Source organism: Falco punctatus (assembly GCF_963210335.1).
Source record: "Falco punctatus genome assembly, chromosome: 3".
In the NCBI taxonomy this organism is placed as follows: Eukaryota; Metazoa; Chordata; class Aves; order Falconiformes; family Falconidae; genus Falco; species Falco punctatus.
Genome location: NC_137582.1, coordinates 80,181,597 through 80,200,239, shown reverse-complemented (window position 1 = coordinate 80,200,239; position 18,643 = coordinate 80,181,597). Strand labels below are relative to the sequence as shown.

The 18,643-nt window shown below is 40.4% G+C and overlaps 1 protein-coding gene across 2 annotated transcripts in view; it reads right to left on the bottom strand.

Moving 5' to 3' along the window:
• Positions 1 to 15,495, bottom strand: part of COBL (cordon-bleu WH2 repeat protein) — a 264,865-nt gene extending 249,370 nt beyond the window's left edge. For both annotated transcript variants that reach the window (XM_080379027.1, XM_080379028.1), the window contains exon 1: positions 2,979 to 15,495. The gene's annotated coding sequence lies outside the window, so the exon portion shown is untranslated. The remainder of the gene's footprint in view (positions 1 to 2,978) is intronic.
• Between the last annotated feature and the right edge of the window lie 3,148 nt (positions 15,496 to 18,643).

Sequence of the window (18,643 nt, the reverse complement as noted above, 5' to 3'; positions counted from 1 at the left end):
CATGCCTGTCCTTTCTGTTTCTCGGTTAGGATAATCACAACCCAAGAAATAAAATCCTTGCCCGACTTCCTGATGGGTCCTGCGATAGCAGCATGCTTTTATTTCTCAAACAGTGACAAAAGTTCTGAGATAACTGGGTGCCAAAGCCTTACCATTCCCAAATCAGACACTTCCCTAGGATCTGAGGAGTTAAGCTAAAAATGAAAGAAAGACTGCAGCTGTGGCAGCCTGAGTGCCAGCATTTCTATCCTTGCAGTATGACAATCAGTTGTTTCCCAAAATATAACTCACCGCAGCCAGTAAGCCATTGCTTTAAATGGTGACAGAAAAGGTATGAAGCAACACTGGGGTTTAGATGTTTTTCTAGCTGGATAGTACTTTTTTTTTTTTTTTTTTTACAGCATCGTACCTCACAGTCTCACATTTTTCAGATACAGTAACTTTTGCTGTAAAGTGCCAATAGGTATTCATAGTAATTAAGTAACAACATTTGCATGGATAGATCATTATGATAAGCATGAGCTATTGCTTTTCCCACCTATTGCATGTTACTAGAAAACCCAGCTGGGTTAGGCATATGCAAAAGTTATTTAAAAGAATTTATGAAAGAAAACTACGAACCTATCTAATTAAAAACATCAACATATTTATGTTTCAGTGACTTACAGAAAAATGAATTTTAAAAAATGGAACCATGCATATCTTAAAAAAAATAAAAAAGACAAAACCCAGAAGATGTTCCACACAGACAAATATTCAAGAAAAGCTCAGCAAGAAAAGAGCTCATAAAATTCACATACAGCATGTCCAGTCAAACTCTAGGCAGAAAAGTCTTCTAGTCATTTCCCCAGAGTCTTATATTTCTTTTATGAAGGTTATCAGACATATCCAGCAACCAATCTGAAAGTACAGAACCAAAAGAGCAACAGATTGCGGTAGAGACACCGCAACCCTGAGTGCTACCTGCCACTTCGGAGGGGAAAAAATTCCTAAAAATCTAGATGTGCAGCACCCTCTAGTGACTGTCACCGGTGCCCACACTTGGCTTTATGCAGTATTAGTGGTATGGTGAGGGGATGGCCTTAGAGTCAGGAAAAACTTTTCAAAATATGAACGTGAAGCAGAAGGAGCCAGTGAAACGCCAGTCGCTGCACATCAGGTTAAACAAGCGACCAGGGACAGGTGCCAGCTTACAGTTGCCAAAGAGTGAAAAATGCAGCTCATCCATTCAACCATCCAGAGTCTTCTATAAAGTTTACTGAAAAACTAAATTGGAATTCAGTGCATGTACTCTGCTAAGACTTTATCCTCTTCCTGGATAATTAGGCTTAAGAAATTCTTTTAAAATAAAGTTCTTACTAATCAGACCACCCGGCTTCTGTGAAGTCAGAGATTTTTAGTCTCAGTTATTTTTTTCAGTTTCACTGCATTCCATCAAATCACTCAAGAAAATATTACCATTCTGCTTAAAATTTAAATGATAAAACTTATATTTGTTCCTCTAGAAGAAGTTTTTCTAGAAATCAGTATGTTTTAATTTCCAGATTTTTGACAAAAAAAGGTTTCCCCTGGGGAAGCACAATATCAGAAACATCTACTGTCTGTGTTCCTAACTCAGGTATTCCAAGACTGATACTCAGAGTAAAAAAAACACACGCTTAAATTCACTCCAATTTAACATGGAAAAAGTTAAACACAAAAGATTAATGCCAAATTGAAAAAAGTTGAGAGCCAAACGGGTCTTCGTAGAATACAAACAGATACCTATGTGTGCACTGTTCGTTCACCCCCCTCTCCACACGTAATTTTCCAGGTAGCCTTGCATAAGTCTCACAGCACCTTGACAGGACTGTGCAGGGCTGCACATACATTGACACCCATCTTCAATTAAATAATAAAAATCAGGCTGCTTCCAAAAAGAATTTTTTTAATCTCAAAAACTTGAATGCACTTCAGCCTGAACAGGTAAGTAAAAAGCTTCCCACAAAGCTGGTGCTCTCCTGACTATGTGTTTCTGACTGCCTCTCTTGTGGAAGATGTTCAGAGGGTTACAGCAATCACTATTGCCTCTGCCCATTTGTGCTATCCAATCACTATGCCCTTCAGTTAGAGACGAATAGGTCACTGTATCATTTACCAGCAAAGAATAAGATAATTCCATATAGCTATGGTACTCCTACAGGGCAAGGTGTCCCCAAAAAGTTCAAGTGAAATAAGAAAAACAGTTTTCAACTGAGGTGCCCCAAAGCTGGGTACAGAATTCAGGTCTGCTGGCTTGTTCTGCACTGCGCCAAAGAAAACTTTGGTGAGATTTCACAGCAAGCAATATTAAGTCATGTGCACTCATGTGTGCATAGAGAATGTTTAAACCTTTATAGAGAGACTTCTCAGAGACAGCTAAATAAAGCATAATGAAGTAAATAAAACACGAAAGACTGTGCTTTCTTAAGGAGCTTTCTCAGAAGTTTTGGGTTTTTTCACTGTTAATCGTGGTGAGAAAGCTTTGTGTTCTGTCTTACCACTTTGGATTTCTTGCAGGGATTTGACACTGCAGTTTCACTCTGTTTTAATGATGTTATTTAATGGTGGCTTTGAGAATATTCTTCACTAAATTTTGATGCTTCTTTTGCAAATAGACATCCATCCTTTTGTCCTTAAGAGGCTTTTTTTTTAAGTTGCTTTTGTTTCAAAAATTTACAGCTACCAAAAGCTAAAGTACAAAGATGCACATGGATGTAGCAATTTAAATCAGTTGATCATTGTAGAAACACCATAAATATCTCAAAGATTATTAAGGCAGATGGCAATACATATTACTCAAATCTCATGATCTTTTCCATTGCATTTCAAAGCTACCATTACCTTATGTGACTAAAAACTACAGGAACAAAGATTATTATTTCCATTCCTAAGATATGAACTACAATACTATCTGCTTTTATGTAAGTTTTGCTGAAATAGACATATTCATACATTACCATAAATCAATGAACTAATCTTGAGAGCTTAGGAGCACTTTAGCATTTGATTTGTAGTTTGGACTGCACTTCTGTATTCCCCAGCAGCACATCATTTGTGTCCATGCCCTAGTAGGATCTAAGTCTTCACAGCTTTAGTGTGCTGCTTTGACTTTCTGACCTTCAGTTTTAAATGCAAAGTCACTGGCAAGATCTCTCAACTACACTCACTCCAAAGCTTGTAAGGATTACCTTCAGTCAATGCTGGAGAGCTCTGCAGGAGTGATCAGAGTTTAATCTGTTTCTAATTAAAGGCTGATCTGCTTGACCCTGTGCTCTAAAAATATCAAGCTGTTTATATAAACTGTTTTTTCTTTTTTTTTTCTTCTTTAAATCCCTGTGATTTTATAATGCAGCCAATAAAAGAATACAAGGCATTACAGACCTATTTTTTAAAAACTGGTACAGGTAGTTATGTTTCAGAATAATAAATGAAAGAAATTCCAAGAGCAAATAAATGTGAAAAGAATAAAGACACTTACTAATAAGTTAACTCACAGTAGATATACGTGGCCATTTTTCACTAGAAAGAGCAAAGGCAATTACACCACAGCAACAAACAGTATAAACAACCACTGCTTGTGTGACGTACCTAATCTGAAAGATTTTAGGGTTGGATTAAGCAAAAGCATGAAAAAGGTACACCACCCACAAAAAAGATCATCCAGATAAATGATATTGCTGTTAAGTTTTATTTTGTAGCATTTTCTAGCTAACTATGATTAGGTAACAGCCACCTGAAATTCAGGCTCATGAAGTACATGAGAACAAGGATTCAACACTTGTATAAACTGTTTTTTCTGAACTACTCCCTCCCTTATTTTTTTTCCCCAATTAGATTTTTTCCCTCTCCTTTCTATTGAAGTGGAACAAGCAGGCCTTCTAGCTTATTTTGTACTTTTCCAATCAAAATAAAGTTTTTCAAAAAAACCCAAAACCAAACAGCTTTTTTTTTTTAATCAATATTGTTTTACATAAAAGGTTGAGACTTTTTAACCTCTAAACAATGGCCTTTTCAATCAGTTCACGCTGACTGTGACGCACAACAGCTATGTTGTTTTTTTTTCAAACAAAAGAAGTTTCTCCATTATATCACATTTCTAAGAACTTGCTCACACTTTCTCAAGTATGACACAACTCATGATTTTCGAGATTACTTGGGGGCTTTCACTGTGTGCTATGGTACATAAGCTACAAAACCCATATACAGATTGAAAGGTCTTACTATCAGGTGCTGAGCAGCCCATAATATTCAGTATTTTTCTTTTGGTTTTAATCTATTTACAGCTACATGGCATTTTTTCCAAACTCTGCTGCATTCAGTATCAGGGGCTCTGTGAGAACAAAGCTCCTTTTGACCCACCTTCAAGCACAGCACAAAAGACAATAGAAACTCATTTGAGAGGCTGGTCATAGCAAGGATTAGGGCTTTCGTCTGAAAACTCTTTACAGCTAAAGGCAACGGGGCTCCATTTGGTAACCTCTTTATTTGACAGAAATCAGATGAAATACAGCCATTAAGTAAGTTGATAAAGAAATGCACAATACACAGCTGGTAACATTCAGCAGCAACGCTTCTTGGAACACCTAGGTGGTACAAGGACATGACTTCAATGTAGGAATTCCTGTTGAAGCTTGAAGGGGGAGCAACTGAGATTTGGCTGTGGCTGAGACAAACACTACCATTCACCTGGAGGAACTGAAAAAGATTGCATGGTTAACATCTAATTTCCTTTAGCCAAATCTTTTGTTTTTCCCTCAGTGTGGATTCTTTCTGCTAGAGTTTGAAAAGATAATTGTGGGCACCCTGAAGGTCCAGTAAAACTTTATCTTTTCAGTTGTTGTATTTGCTCACGGTTTGCTATGTCTGCATGTTTTCAGGTTATGCTTCTGTATCGTACTGTATTTGAGGCTATGATTTATTATGACAATGAAAACAATTTAAATGCATGAGCTATTGACTCATTTGTTAATCTACCAACAAACAAACTTGCATCAATGCTTCATAATTCACACTGACACGTGATTGCTGCTCAGAAGGAACTTAAGATCTTGGTCATCTCAGGCAGAGCCAATTATCCTTATTAATAGCATTCACTTTAGGTGTCCATTTAAGCAAAGATCGATTGCTGCTTACTCCATTCAGCTAAGAATGTCCAGAGATTTGAAGCAATATAATTTTAACTGCCAAAAAAATTTCTTTGCTTATGTTGTGGATGTATCACTCAGTAAACCATATATTCCTGTCCAGCTTTCCTGTTTTGCAGCAAACAAAAACCTTAGTGTTTGAGGAGGAAAAATAAGCTTATACCATAAATACCTTCCCCATCACCAAATACTCAGTAGTTAATATAATGTAAATATAAAGCCGGGCAGGTTAGAATGAGAGATGGGATTAATCAAATGTATGTATGAAGGTTTTCTCTGAAGCTGGGTGTTCATGAAGATGTAGGCAGAGAGAAATGATGCTTTTCTTGCAAGGTCACAAGAAGTTCTGTCATATTACTGTGGTGGGAGAGCACTCCTGTACATGAGAAAGAGCTTTCACTTCTGCCAAGCCAAACTGATTTTCTCTAAAAACAGTGTTCACATCACACTCCCCACCTTTGTAGGACTAACGCAGATGAAAATGTAGCTACAGTTATGGAAGTACTTACTTCCCTTTTTGCTTAATGCTCTGTTTGCTCTTCACTCACAGTTCTGCTTTATAGAATGCCATATGGCTTATTACTCCAAATATCTAGTCACTACAGGTAATGATAACAGCAGCGACCTCTGGCATAAAAACAAGTGTCTGTTAAAAAGAGGAGAAACTTCAGTGGAAATAATTGCCCACTTGGACCAACTTTCCACTGGATAAAAGACACTTTAATAAGTCTCATAACAGTGGGTTTGGCATGGTTTTTGGAACATAAGGAACAGCTGGCACCTCAGTATAAAACAAGCCATATCAGGCATCTGTTTTCCAAAGCAAATACTCCACTGCGTTTTTCAAAGAACAGAAATAAGAAGAGGGAGTCAGCTGTCCTGGGAAATACCTCAACAATGTATGTTTTTATTTTCAGACCTCCAGGTTGGAAGTTGTTATGAATTTCTAAGTTGATGCAGCTACTCCTTCCCATTGCTACCAGAGTGCCACCAGAATTGCTGATGGGCTCACAGGCCAGTGGTGGGTCTGTCTTGGAGCAGCAACATTGGGGCAGCTCCTGGTGTCTTCTCACAGAAGCCAACACTGCAGCCCCACCCCCTTCCCCCAGCTACCAAAACCCTGCCATACAAACACAATTCAGTCTCTTCTGCTGCTTAGAAAAGTGAAAAGTAGGAAGGTGGTCAGCATATGGTTTGCAAAAAGAAGCCTGAGACATCCCTGATCTTGAAACTGTTCTCTGACAAGCCCATGAGCAAGCCAGGGCCTGTTCCCATTGCAATTTTTCTCTCCAGTGCTGTCCTGTGATTTTCATCTATCTCTCTGTAAATAGCTATAGTAGTTTTTAATATATTTTAAAAATTCCTTTGGTGATGAGTTTGCAAAGATGCATACTGCTTGAACTTTGAGCCGTGTTGTGATAAGAACAGCTTTCCAGCCTATTTTGAGCAAAATACTGGCTGGCTGGCTCTTACTGTCACAGTACTTCAGACGTTCAATTTGCCCTTGAATAATGGAAGAAAAAAGAAGAAAAAGATACAGCTATTGTGACATTGCAACAGGTTTGAAGAAGTTGAAGGGAAACCAAGAGTTACCTACTGCAGCCTACGGGGTGAAATGCTTTCCCTGCCTTTGAAAGGAAATCTATCTGCCCAAGCCAGCAGCAGCTATCAAGTGGTGGGAGCCAGCAGGCATTCACCAAGGGCAAGTTATGCTAGGCTTGACCTAAAAGCTTGCTTGGCTGGACCAGTGGGACATGGGTAGAGCAGTGAATGTCATTTACCCTGTCTTCAGCAATCTCTCACAGTATCCTGATAGCTAATGGATGAGGCATGTGCAGGAGGAGACTATAAAGCGGGAGGACCACTGCCTTGTAATCAGCAAAGCCCACCCATGGGGCAGTTTCTGGAGGCAATGTGGTGGGCCAGTCACCTGTTGTCCCAGATGGAGTGATGCACTTCACAAGAAATAGAATATGTTTATTGACAGAAAAAAGTGACTTAACAAAGTTTGATGGTAAATGCAACAGTAGTTTCAACAAGATTTGGTGGCAAAGTACACTTGATTATTTACTGCACAGATGACAGGGTCAGAGAGAACTGTCAGGGAGACCCTCCCCTTGAGTCATGAGGTTCAGAAAGGATGTCCTTGTATTCTCAGCCTCTTCTCAGAGGGGAGTTCAGGTGTGGCTGGATCCAGACTTAGTCCCAGACTTGGTCAAGGGTTTATATCAAAAAGATTGTATATGCACAATCAATCCTTTGTATCACTTAGCTAAGATTTCAAACTTTAGCGTGCTATTTAATCATTTACTGAGAATCTGTTGTGGCAAGGAATCTCTCAGCCTCGAGAAGTAACCTTGAGAGGCGTCCCTACTCAAGGGGAGATACTGGCATGCAGCCTGCATGTCCACTGTGTATGGAGTAAGATAATTGACTCATATCTGCATACCGACTAGAGAAGTTAGTTTCTTCCAAACTTGGAGTCAGACCTTGACCAGCACTGTTAAGTGGGTGCATTGCTCAGATCAGCCCTTGGCTATCGTGTCATGTGTCTGCCTTGAATCCACTTTGAGTCAGATGCAGCTGTCACAACCAGACACATTCATTAACAGCTGCCACTGGTGGTTATCACTTGAGCGGCGTTATGGGAAATAAAGGTCATGTTAGGGTAAGGGGGGGAAGCACACCATCACACCCATGCTGGTGATTGTCTGAAGTGAGGGCCTGGCTGGTGGTGGGACAGAGGCCACCGTCCACAAGGTTGTGGGTGGCTCCTATTTGGGTAAGGCAGAAAGGCTGACATTCGAAGAACCACAGAAGCACAGAGGTTGGGAGAGACCCTTGGAGGTCTACAGTCCAAATTCCTGCTCAGAGCAGCCCCAGTCAGGTCAGGTTGCTAAGGACACCCTCAAGGACAGAGACTGCAGCTTCCCTGGGCACTTGTTCTGTGTCTTGAGCAGCCTTGTGGTGACACTTTTTATCTAACTGTGATTTCTCCATTTGCCAGAGTGGGCCTGGTGCCGCTCACCCTTCCATATGGAGCACCTCTGAGAAGAGTCAGGATTCATCTTCTCTACACCCTCCCAGTAGGCAGCTGTAGTCACCAGTCAGGTCTACTGCTGATCTCTTCTTGATGCTGACCAAAGTGTCAAAGACTCATAGACTCACAGAATGGCTTAGGTTGGTCAGGACCATAAAGATCGTCTAGTCCAGCTCCCCTGCCATGGGCACGGACATCTTTCACTAGATGAGGTTGCTGAAAGCTCCAGCCAACCTGGCCTTGAACATCTCCAGGGATGGGGCATCCACAACTTCTCTGGGTAACCTACTCTGGTGTCTCATGACCAGAGGCAGCTCCCTCAGCCTGCCCTTGTGTGCCACGTGCCCCGGCCCCTCACCATCTCAAAGGCCCTGAGCTGGGCCCATGCCCCACACATCGGTGTCCTTCCAGGGCTGGGGAGACCAGGAGGGGACAGAGGGGTCCAGGTGCAGTCACTAGAGGACCAAATAAGAGAGGAGGAAAGAATATTTACTGGCTTTTTTTCTCGGTTTATTGTATTTAAAATTGTTTCTTGCCTAACCTTGAAAAGCACTCCTAATGGGAGCAGCTAGGAGGGACCTCCATGCTGAAGGCCATCACTTCTTCCTAGTAGAACTGCAGTCTTCTGCTACTCCAGAGGAACAGCTGTCTCTCTAACTTCTGTGCTTATCTGTTGCTACTCTTTGTGCGCCACCATTAATGTCTGGCTTCATCTTGAGCCACTCATCGGGTACCCTTCTCATCCCCAGACTGAAGAAGCCCCACCTGCAGGCCCCAGGGACCTTGGTGGCCATCTGAGGGATGACTCCTGTTGCCCCAGTGCAGCAGCTTGGTGGAAGCCAGGTTGTTTCATCCTCTTTTCTTGGGCAGAATGGATGGCACCCCATTCTGGAGGGGTGGGGGTGCAGGATGGGAAAGAAGGGCTCACACCACCTGGGGCAATCAGGAAAATAATTGCTGATGGCCAGGAGATGTTACAGGTGTGCTCGCAGGGTGGCCAGGTGCAGAGGCTGGGCCTCCTAGCTGATGCCCAGTGTGGAGGCTGGGCTGATGGCAGGGGCACTGGCCGGGCGCTCCTGTTACACCACTGCCATGGCGTCATGGAGGGGAGCCCTGGCACAGTGTAGTGGTGCAAGGTGAGCCATGCTGGAGGTGGAACCTCTTCCACTGGCTCTTCCTGACCTTCAGGTGGATCCACCTCCATGGGCTGCACACCATCAGCCACCTGAGCAATGGCCACTGCAACCATGTGGTTGATGGTGCTCCCCTCCCCCCAGTGCTGCTCCTCTTCCCTCTGCGGTTCCTGCAGCCATGTCTCTGCTTTCCCATGCAAAGGTGGGCAGCCACCTGCCTTGCTGCTCTGGGACGGACCTCTTGCTACCAAGCATCCTTGGAATCCAAGGGCCTCGAAGCTCAGCAAATTGTGGGTCAGCTGCTGAGGCCCCTGTATTTATAGGGCCTGGAACAGAGAGCAGTGAGGTGGCTTGTGACATTAGGAGGCCGCTGTGATGATGGTGCATGTGGCCAAATATGTCTGTTCTGGGAGATGAGGGTTCTGTGGTCTGAACGATGACCTACTGTGGGAGAAGGAGGCTCAGGGAGGCTGAGGGCCTCTTTTCTGGGGATCACTCCCCTGTGCCCTTCTGCTGCCCCTTGGGCACAGGGACTGCCCTCCACCTCCCCTCATGTGCCTGGGCTACAGCCCCCTCCTCATCCCATGCCTGGGCTACCCTGGACGGGATGTGGCAATAGTGACCCCCAACCGACCCGGCCCCCTGCAAGTGGCGCATCCCCTTGTGCTCTGCAGTGGCTGCGAGGGGGCGAAGCATCCAGACACCCCGCTGGCGGGAAAGGGAGGCCCAGCCGGCCTGCGCAAGGTCTGCCAGCGCTCCCTAAGAGAACTGGCAATTTCCAGGTGTTGTGTGAGCCCTTCTTCCCCGTCCCCTGGCCCTGCCCCTGGACCATGGAGAGGTGCCAACTGTGCTGGAGGACTCTGTTGAAGGCCACCAAGGGAGGTCCCTGGGGTGTGGAGGTGGTGGGGGTTCTTTTCAGTCTGAGGTGCACACTTGCTCTACCCTTTTCACTGTTTTATTTATTTATTTATTTATTTTTAATAAGGAGAGGGACACACCTGTCCTGGGAAATACCTTAATAGGTATTTATTACCTTGGCTTGGAAGTTATGAATTTCTAAGTAGATGCAACTACTCTCTCACATTGCTGTGGGAGTACAGACTATGGGTCATGACTGCTGTTCACAAAATTTCCTCTCAAATAGGCATGCATTGACATTTTCAGGAATGGCATGGTGCACGTCTGTCTTGCATCATTTTCTGCAGTAGGCAGTCAACAAAAATCTGAGAGAATGCTGAGATGTGTGAGTGTAATGGACATGGGCTTCCTTATCTTTTTCCTGAGGTCAGTTAGTAAAACTTATATTAGAACATATGGTCTATATGCTGAAATAGGTATACTGCAGCTCCACACTCCATTTCCACACACCTGTCTGGTTCCACTGAACCAGTAGAGAAGCATCTCTGCAAAACAAAGAAGTTGTCTTCAAAGATTCCTCTTCTGCAACTTCTACAGGGTATAAATGTTTCATACAATTTCTAGGCAGAGACATACCCTGAGGACAGCTATTGGACTATATTTTGAAAGGCTGGTTGATCCGATAGTTTGTTCTTACAGTCACCACTACTGTGTGACTAAGATGCTTTGCTTGTTTTGATAAAGCAAGGCTATTGATTTAAAAAAAACAAATGTCATATTTGTTTATCTCCAAGACACAGCAACTGCAAAATGAGACTTCTTATATTTGCTTCTTTTGTTAGGCAGACAATTTATTTTCAAGGTACATCTCTGTGGAAATTATAGTTCAGTCAGGTTTGATAGGAAAACTTGGCAGAATTTTGGTTTACTTTGCAGTTTAAGTTCCAGATGACTTCGGGAATGTCAAGCTGTCATCATAACTGCCAGTACTAATATCACTGCTTATTTATTTTTACTGGTATCATGAATATTAATAGAATTTTGCATCTACATTGTGTTTTCAATCCATGAATTTCAAAGGCTTTAAAAATGGTTAACAATTCTCTCTCTCTCTGACAGATACAGGATCTTAAGCACAGATTTTGTACTCTTGGTTGTTCAAAGGCTAAATTAAATACTTATTTGCAGAGTGTATTTCCATGTATTTCTTGAATTACTCCCTGAATGCCTGGAGTTGATTAGTATCCACATTCACAGTAGTTAACTCATTTAATCTACAGTCACCTAGTCAGGCAGAGAAGTCAAGATTACTATGTATAACTACTGGATTCTGACTACCTCTTTAACAGGAAATTATTTACCCATTTTGAGTAACACTGGATTTGAAACCACGAGATAAACCCAATATTTTTCTGTGATAGAAACTGAAGAGAGAATTCTGAAGCCACTGGGTGTCACTGCTTGACTGTCTTTTGGCATAATAAATATACAAAGGTCTGTGAGGACTAAAAATAATCTGCAACAGCTCTGAGTAGTTCCTCACTGGGAAAATATTTAATTGCCTGTTCAACAAACAGCATTTGTTATTAGTATCACAAGTTCCAAAAAACTTTCTACTTTGCTTGCAAAATGGTGTCTTTGAAATATCTAATTTATTTAGACTGGCTTATTTTTCTGGAAGCTTTTAGCATACAGAATATTATTTTGTAATAAGTAATCAGGAGAGCTTTTTAATACAGTGACACTGAAGCAAGAAAAAAAAGAGAACGTTTATATAAACTAAAATAATTTGCACTTCCTTGTTTTTAACCATCTTCAGATGATCAGTTTACTAGGGCACAAGGGTTTTGAAAAAAGGACAGAAGTTCTGAATAAAAAAAAATGGAAATATGAAAGTGTTAAAGATATGTGGCATTTACTATTTCCATTTATGGGCTCTCATTTTTAAGGTAGCGTACACATATTTTGAAGACTGTTGCCAGGGCACAGGGTCTGATCCTGCAACCTAAAAGCAAAATCTGCCATTAGGGTGGTAGTTTGAGGTAAGCCAGACTGTAGTTATAGCTTCACCCAAATTGTCAATGAACTGATTGTACATAACGTACATGATAGAAATGACATACAGAGAAAAATGTTAATTGTCAATTTAAAGTGCTGTGCACCAATGCCTTATACAGCATTGCTTCATGATGTTGGGGTATATGAAGCCCCTGGAAAGATGGCATAGATATAATTCAGGAAAAGTTCCATAGGCTGCCTCCCTCCCTTTTGTGAGTTTTTCGCTGGCCTAGCTCCTTACTTTTCTCTTTTGTTTGAAAATTTCAAATTTCATTGCAATAAAACTGCATTTAAAAAAATTGAAATCCTGTACAAAAGAAAGGACTTTCTTCTCATATTGGTAGTCTTCCTAAAATCCCAGTTAATACACAAGGCAATAGCCCCTCTTCTTGACACTTCCAGTTCCCACTTTATTGCAAGCAAGGTTTTAGGTTCCTTCTTTGAGGGGTGGAGGGCGTGTATCTGCCTGATTTCTTCTAGCTCTTGGAAATCTTTTCCTCTTTTTTTTTTTTTTTTTTCCTGTTCCAGGTCTAATTAGCATTTGCTTTGGGAAAGAGCCCCAAACCCTGCTTTCCTTGGATAAGAAAAAGATCAAGGTATACACCAATGGAACATTTTAAACTTAAGGTCAATCTTCAGCTGGAAAGTTAATTCCTTGCCTGACTTGGAAGATGGTTATAGTCTCCCATACTTGTGGACTTCATAATTTTTAGGTGTTTCATTATGTAAGGTTTGGAGCTAACAGTATTGTAACTAGCGGATACAATTCCTTCCTTGTCGGTCTGCATCAGTGAACCAAGCCCATTCAGCTCCTGGAGCACCATAGTGCAGTACTGTTGCTCAAGCATTTTTAAAGCTGGGAAATGAGTTTTCTGTCCCATTTTTGTCCTGTCCTATGTTGCAAAGTGTCTTGATTCACAGCTAAAGATGGTGCGTTAATTCTAACCTTAGGAGGTGATCTTGCCAATCCCTCCAGAAAAGCCAAATGTGGTTTCTGTGGGTACCCTTCCATTTCAGTTTTCTCTTGTACACATCACTTATTTCAGTCTTCAACACTGCTGCTTTACTGGAAAAGTTGCAGCCTCTAGCTAACTCACAAACCCCCTAAATCCCCAATGTTATTTCTATCCTGCTCATACATGGTACAGACCTCCTTTCCTGAAGACCTCTCTACCAGCTCATTCTCAGATTCTCAAAAAAAAAGAGGCATAATTCTCTACTTGGATAATAAGCAATTGACAGAGAGCAGCTGTTGTGCCCAGATTCCAGACATTGGTTAGATTCTGTCCCAAATATGTAAAAATGTGGATATTTGCACCTGGCTGACCAGAAAGAGATATGCAGGAAAATCAGTGTAGAATATAATTAGACTCCAATATTACTTGGAATATAAATTGCTTTTATAAATTGAACTTGAAACTCACATATAACCAAGATGAACTGTGCAGAACCTAACCTACATTTTCTCCAAAGAGCATCTGGAACTGGGATTAAAAACAAGAGTAAAATCAACGCACTGGTATTGCTGTGGGTGGGTACCTTGTAGTTTCAATATGGAAGAGAGAACTATTTCAACATGAAGCAACACTGGCAAGTAAGATGTAGTAGCTATATGTACAACAAATAAGGAGTAAGCCTCTGAGCTCTAGCACATAAACTTGGGAGCAGAAAAAAAGGGCTGGGGTTAGCAGAAAGCATATGATCAATTAATTTTTTTTGACAATCACAGAATCTGCAGAGATGCTATAAGTATCTCTAAAAAAAGCAAAAGGAAAAGGTAAGTGCCAAGCTTTCCATGGTGAAATATGAAACAAAGTACCTCCAAGAAAGGAAAATCCCCACAGTAACTACAGACTGAGATTGCGTATGCTGTAGGAAAATATTTGACTGCATCGAGGACTGAAAATCCTACTCCTTGCAATTTGACTTCCCTCCATTAATCCTTGAAAATACAATAAATATTGCTGAGGATATATCACAAATGAATTAGAAGAGCACCTGTTAAGAAAGACAGATGCAGTGTCATAAAGATGTAGGTATAGCACAAACATACTTGAAATTACTCTTTCAAGTGTTAGAGCACCGATAAATAGAGTAAACGCAAATAGAGAAGTATACATTCTTTGAATACATAGTGGGTGACTGTTTCACTGTGCTGTGGTTCTAGAAGTCTATGTTTTTCAAAATGTCTTCAGTATACAGCTTTTAAAGGAGATTTCATTCAAAGGGCTTATCAAAAAGAGTGAAACCAACACTTCATTTTCACATAAGATTTAAAAGCTTCAGCAATTTTTCTTTGCAAATGCAAAGAATGCAAATCAAGAACATGGAGATCTCTTGAAAAACATTTACTACAGAAACAGTCCACTTTAAATGCTTTCTGTCAGTTCAGCCTTTTTGACACTGACATATATTTAAAGAACAATATTCTAAAGAAAAGATACCACAAAGAGCCAGAGGTCACTGTATGAAGCAGAACATAAGTTACAGTAAAACTTTTAGTCTTAATGGAAAAAACTGCCAGTGAAAGAATCTTAGCAATATTTAGTTTAAGATTAACTGTTACAGTCTAGATGTTTATCTAGCTTCATTACATATGGTCTTGCTTCTTTATATTGTTAAATTTGTAAAACAGAAAAACCCTTTGAGTTACCACTTTCATGTTTCCCATTTGGGCTCTGATCATTTCACTCCTTAAGTTTTCCCACATTCATCTGATATTTGACCACTTGAATTTGTCAGTATAGAGCAAACTACCAATTTATAAAGCATTTTCATATTTTTTTTTTCTCAAAATCTTTGCTTAAACTTCTTGAACTGTGAACTCCAGAATGGGATACAAGATTTCTGCCATAGTCACAATGAAATATCTTATAGACATAGTGTAAGCTTTCCTCATCCCTTTTGTGCTCCTATTTCAAGGAATATATTCACTTCTTTTCCCTATTATCATATTCATCCTCAGTGAATATGTAAAGATTTGTGTGTATCAGATTTGAAGAGTTCTTAGGCATTTCAATGACAAAATTACTTTCTCAAAGGAAAAATACTTTGACATAACCCCATAAAGTCCTTGACTACCTTTTATAGTAAAAATGTGCTCACTGATTGAAATATAAATAATTGTATATGTTTACAAAATTTATGGATTTTCTTGCGATATTCAAATAGCATGATATATCTTAATAAAAAAATTAATTTCAGAACTACAAGTTTAAAAAGCAAGAGGCATTCAAAGACTGAATTTTACGACAAATAAAATAAAAAAACAAAGAAGGAAGGATTCTTGATTCTTTTTCAGAGTAATTCAGGATGAGAATGAGTTAAAGACTGGCCCATTCAAAATTAGAGCAAAGCACACATACATAGTGAGGAAAGCATAGTCATTGGAGCAAAATGCTGAAAGAACTGAAGACTGGAAGATATGCAGAAGCCAAACACAAGCTAGTGCACTCTAAGTGAGCACTGAGGAAATTCAGGCCACTGAAAAGCACACGGTTCTCAAGTCTGTCCTTCCTGACACTCCCATGAGAATTACCTTGCTCCACATAAATATGGCTCAGCATCAGTGAGAATGTAATGAAGTGGAAATTATTGTTACCAACAGCTACTTTGCCAACTATAGTTTGAAAAATAAGTTTTTTTAAAGCTTATTTAGAGCTGGTACCCTCCTTCCTTTTAAAAAACTATTTTGTTTACGGCATGCTTTGAAACATAGTAGAAAGATAGCTTTTTTTATTCCTAAGCCTGCTAAGACCCAAGGTTTTCTATCTAATTTTTACTACTTGAAACAAAGTAAACAAGTCAGAAGTCTGCCTATTTGTGGGGGCTAGTATTAACAGGGTTGTCACGATGGCTGAAACCAGGAGGAGCTGCCATCAAAACACAGGATTTGGTGTTTTGTCTCAGCACCCCTTCATTACTATGTTGGAGACTCTTTCAAGCAGGCATGTTCTTGCTGTGTTATTTTATTTAATTCAGAAGAATTAGCCAGAGAAATTACATTTGATTCAAGAATATATGTAAAATATTTGGCATATTGCAGTATATGTCCCTGCTCATACTCTGTCCCTTCAGCTGGGGTCTGCTCTTAAAAGCACCTAAACCAGTACCATGCAATAATAAGTTCATCACCTCATGCACTTTTTTACTCTATAAAAATGTCTTCATTCTACATGTAAAATTACAAGTATTGCTTCTTCCTCCCTCCCTGTTCGCTGCCAGGCCTGCAAATTCTATCTGGCTCCTAAAAATAAAACAGAGTGGTTATTTACATTTCCATAGTCTGCTATAATTTCAAAGGTTGCTTTATATCAAATAAAGCTTCACTTAGACCTTCCCAAATGCATTGCCTTTGGAATTTATGCTAAGTGATGCTTACAGAGTTGTAGTTCTTTCACAGTTTTGTGCCAAAATAACAAAGTAGATTCAGTATTTTTTGGATTCCACTTTGGTATTATTCCAGCAATTTAAAAAGTAGTAGGTCTGATGCGGTACAACAGCTGGTATGAATTTAGTTATAGTTGGATAAAGAGGATGATTCTCTGCTCCTAGGCCAACCTTTTTTAAAAAACTATTTTTTAATAACAGCCTACACATATGCAGAGGCCATTCTGTTTCACACAACATATGTGTACATACATGTAGTCTATTTCACCCATTTCTAAGACTTCTTCCGTTATCATCATCGGCCATGGAAGAGTCAGCTAGCCATTGCTACACAACGCTTACACTGGAATCAGTGTTAACTATCTCTGTATGCTTTTTTAAATGTATCATTACCATTCTGTGCCTGTGCTTACATGAAAGCTTTTCACACAGGTTCACATCCTGTCCCACCCTCTTCATGGGAGCCAAGGTGCCACTAAAGTACATTTTGCTTGAAAATTAATTTTGAAGTCAGCACATGACCCCACATTTGAATGTGGGGAAGAAACAGGCTTTAAAAATGCACACTCAGCTAATTGCAATGGAGACAAGTAAAAGAAATTTAATTGTTTGGGGGAGAAAGATATATGAGGGGAATTTTAGCTGCAGTCTTAATTGGATAAGGGAAATAATTATGGGACAGCAGTGCCAACAGAGCAAGTATGATTGCTTACAAAGTAGCAAACATGAACAGTAAGTGCCTTCCTTCTTACAACATGAAAAGCGCCATCCTTGTCTGAATTTAAAATTGGTCAGTTAGCTCAGACTCCTCAATCTTTATTAGCCCATTTTCCCTTCTGAGTTCCATTTCTGTAAGGCATTTAAATACATGCCTACCTTTAAGCACAGAAGGGCTGCTATTGAAGGCAATCTGAATTCCAAATTAGCCATGTATATTTTAGTACTCTGCCAAACAGGAGCTTTGAATAACAGTATCAAAGAGTGGGATATTTTATTCCTTTTACATTGATTAACCTGAGATGAGTGTATGTCTCAAAGCTACTGCAGTGGCTGGTCCATTTGTCATATCAACGATTGACCATCCTGTGTTCTTTAGGGATGGCAGCTCAGAATAATATGACATCAGGAAGAGTGATTTATTGTATCATTCTTCTGATTTGTGGAAGCCACAGTCTCTTACATTCAGGCCCAGGATTTGATAAAGCCTCTACTGTAGTGGTTCCTAGTATTTATGGTGCAATATATCCAGAAGGGTTACAGTTGCCATCATGTTGCCTAATGCATTTTTCCTTTTGACTTTGAAATATATTACCCTGCTTGATACAGATGGAAAGGCCACACTTGGTGAAGGCTATCATATAATGCCATAGCTAATGGCATGTTGGTAATTATTTATAAAAACCACTAAGGGAAATGCCGTGCTCAGGAAAGGTGAAGGCTTGAACCCCCTGCACATGGAAGTCCTTTAACCTTTTCCTTGGACAGTTATTTCTGCAGCTATGGAATTAGGCCAAGCGAACTTCCTCCTCCTGTCTCTCTACCATCCTTCCTCCCACATGTACCCAGGGCACCTTTGCAAGCAGGTTACCTATTTTTTCCATCTTTAATCCTTGACCTTTTGTTGAGACTGCCACTAATTAAAATAATTTTGGAATTATTTTTTTAATTTATTTTTTTGAAAGCTGCCTGCAAAGCTGGAGACTGAAACCAGCAACTCTTCACGCGTAACAGAAGACGCTACAAAGGACCTGTAAGCAGGAAAATTTTCCAAGACTGACAGTCAACACATTTTTTAACTCCCTGGATACCAAGCAGCTTTAAGATTATCTTCCCTCTCTCACATTCTATTCCAGCCCAGGCTAGCAGACAATCTTTTCATCACTTGAAGTAGCATTACAGACTACAGCATTCTCCCTATGGCTGGGGACAGGCAGAACTCAGAGACTGCATGGAGAAGCTCTTTGCAGAAATCCCATCTGAATGGCACAGGCAGCTCTGTA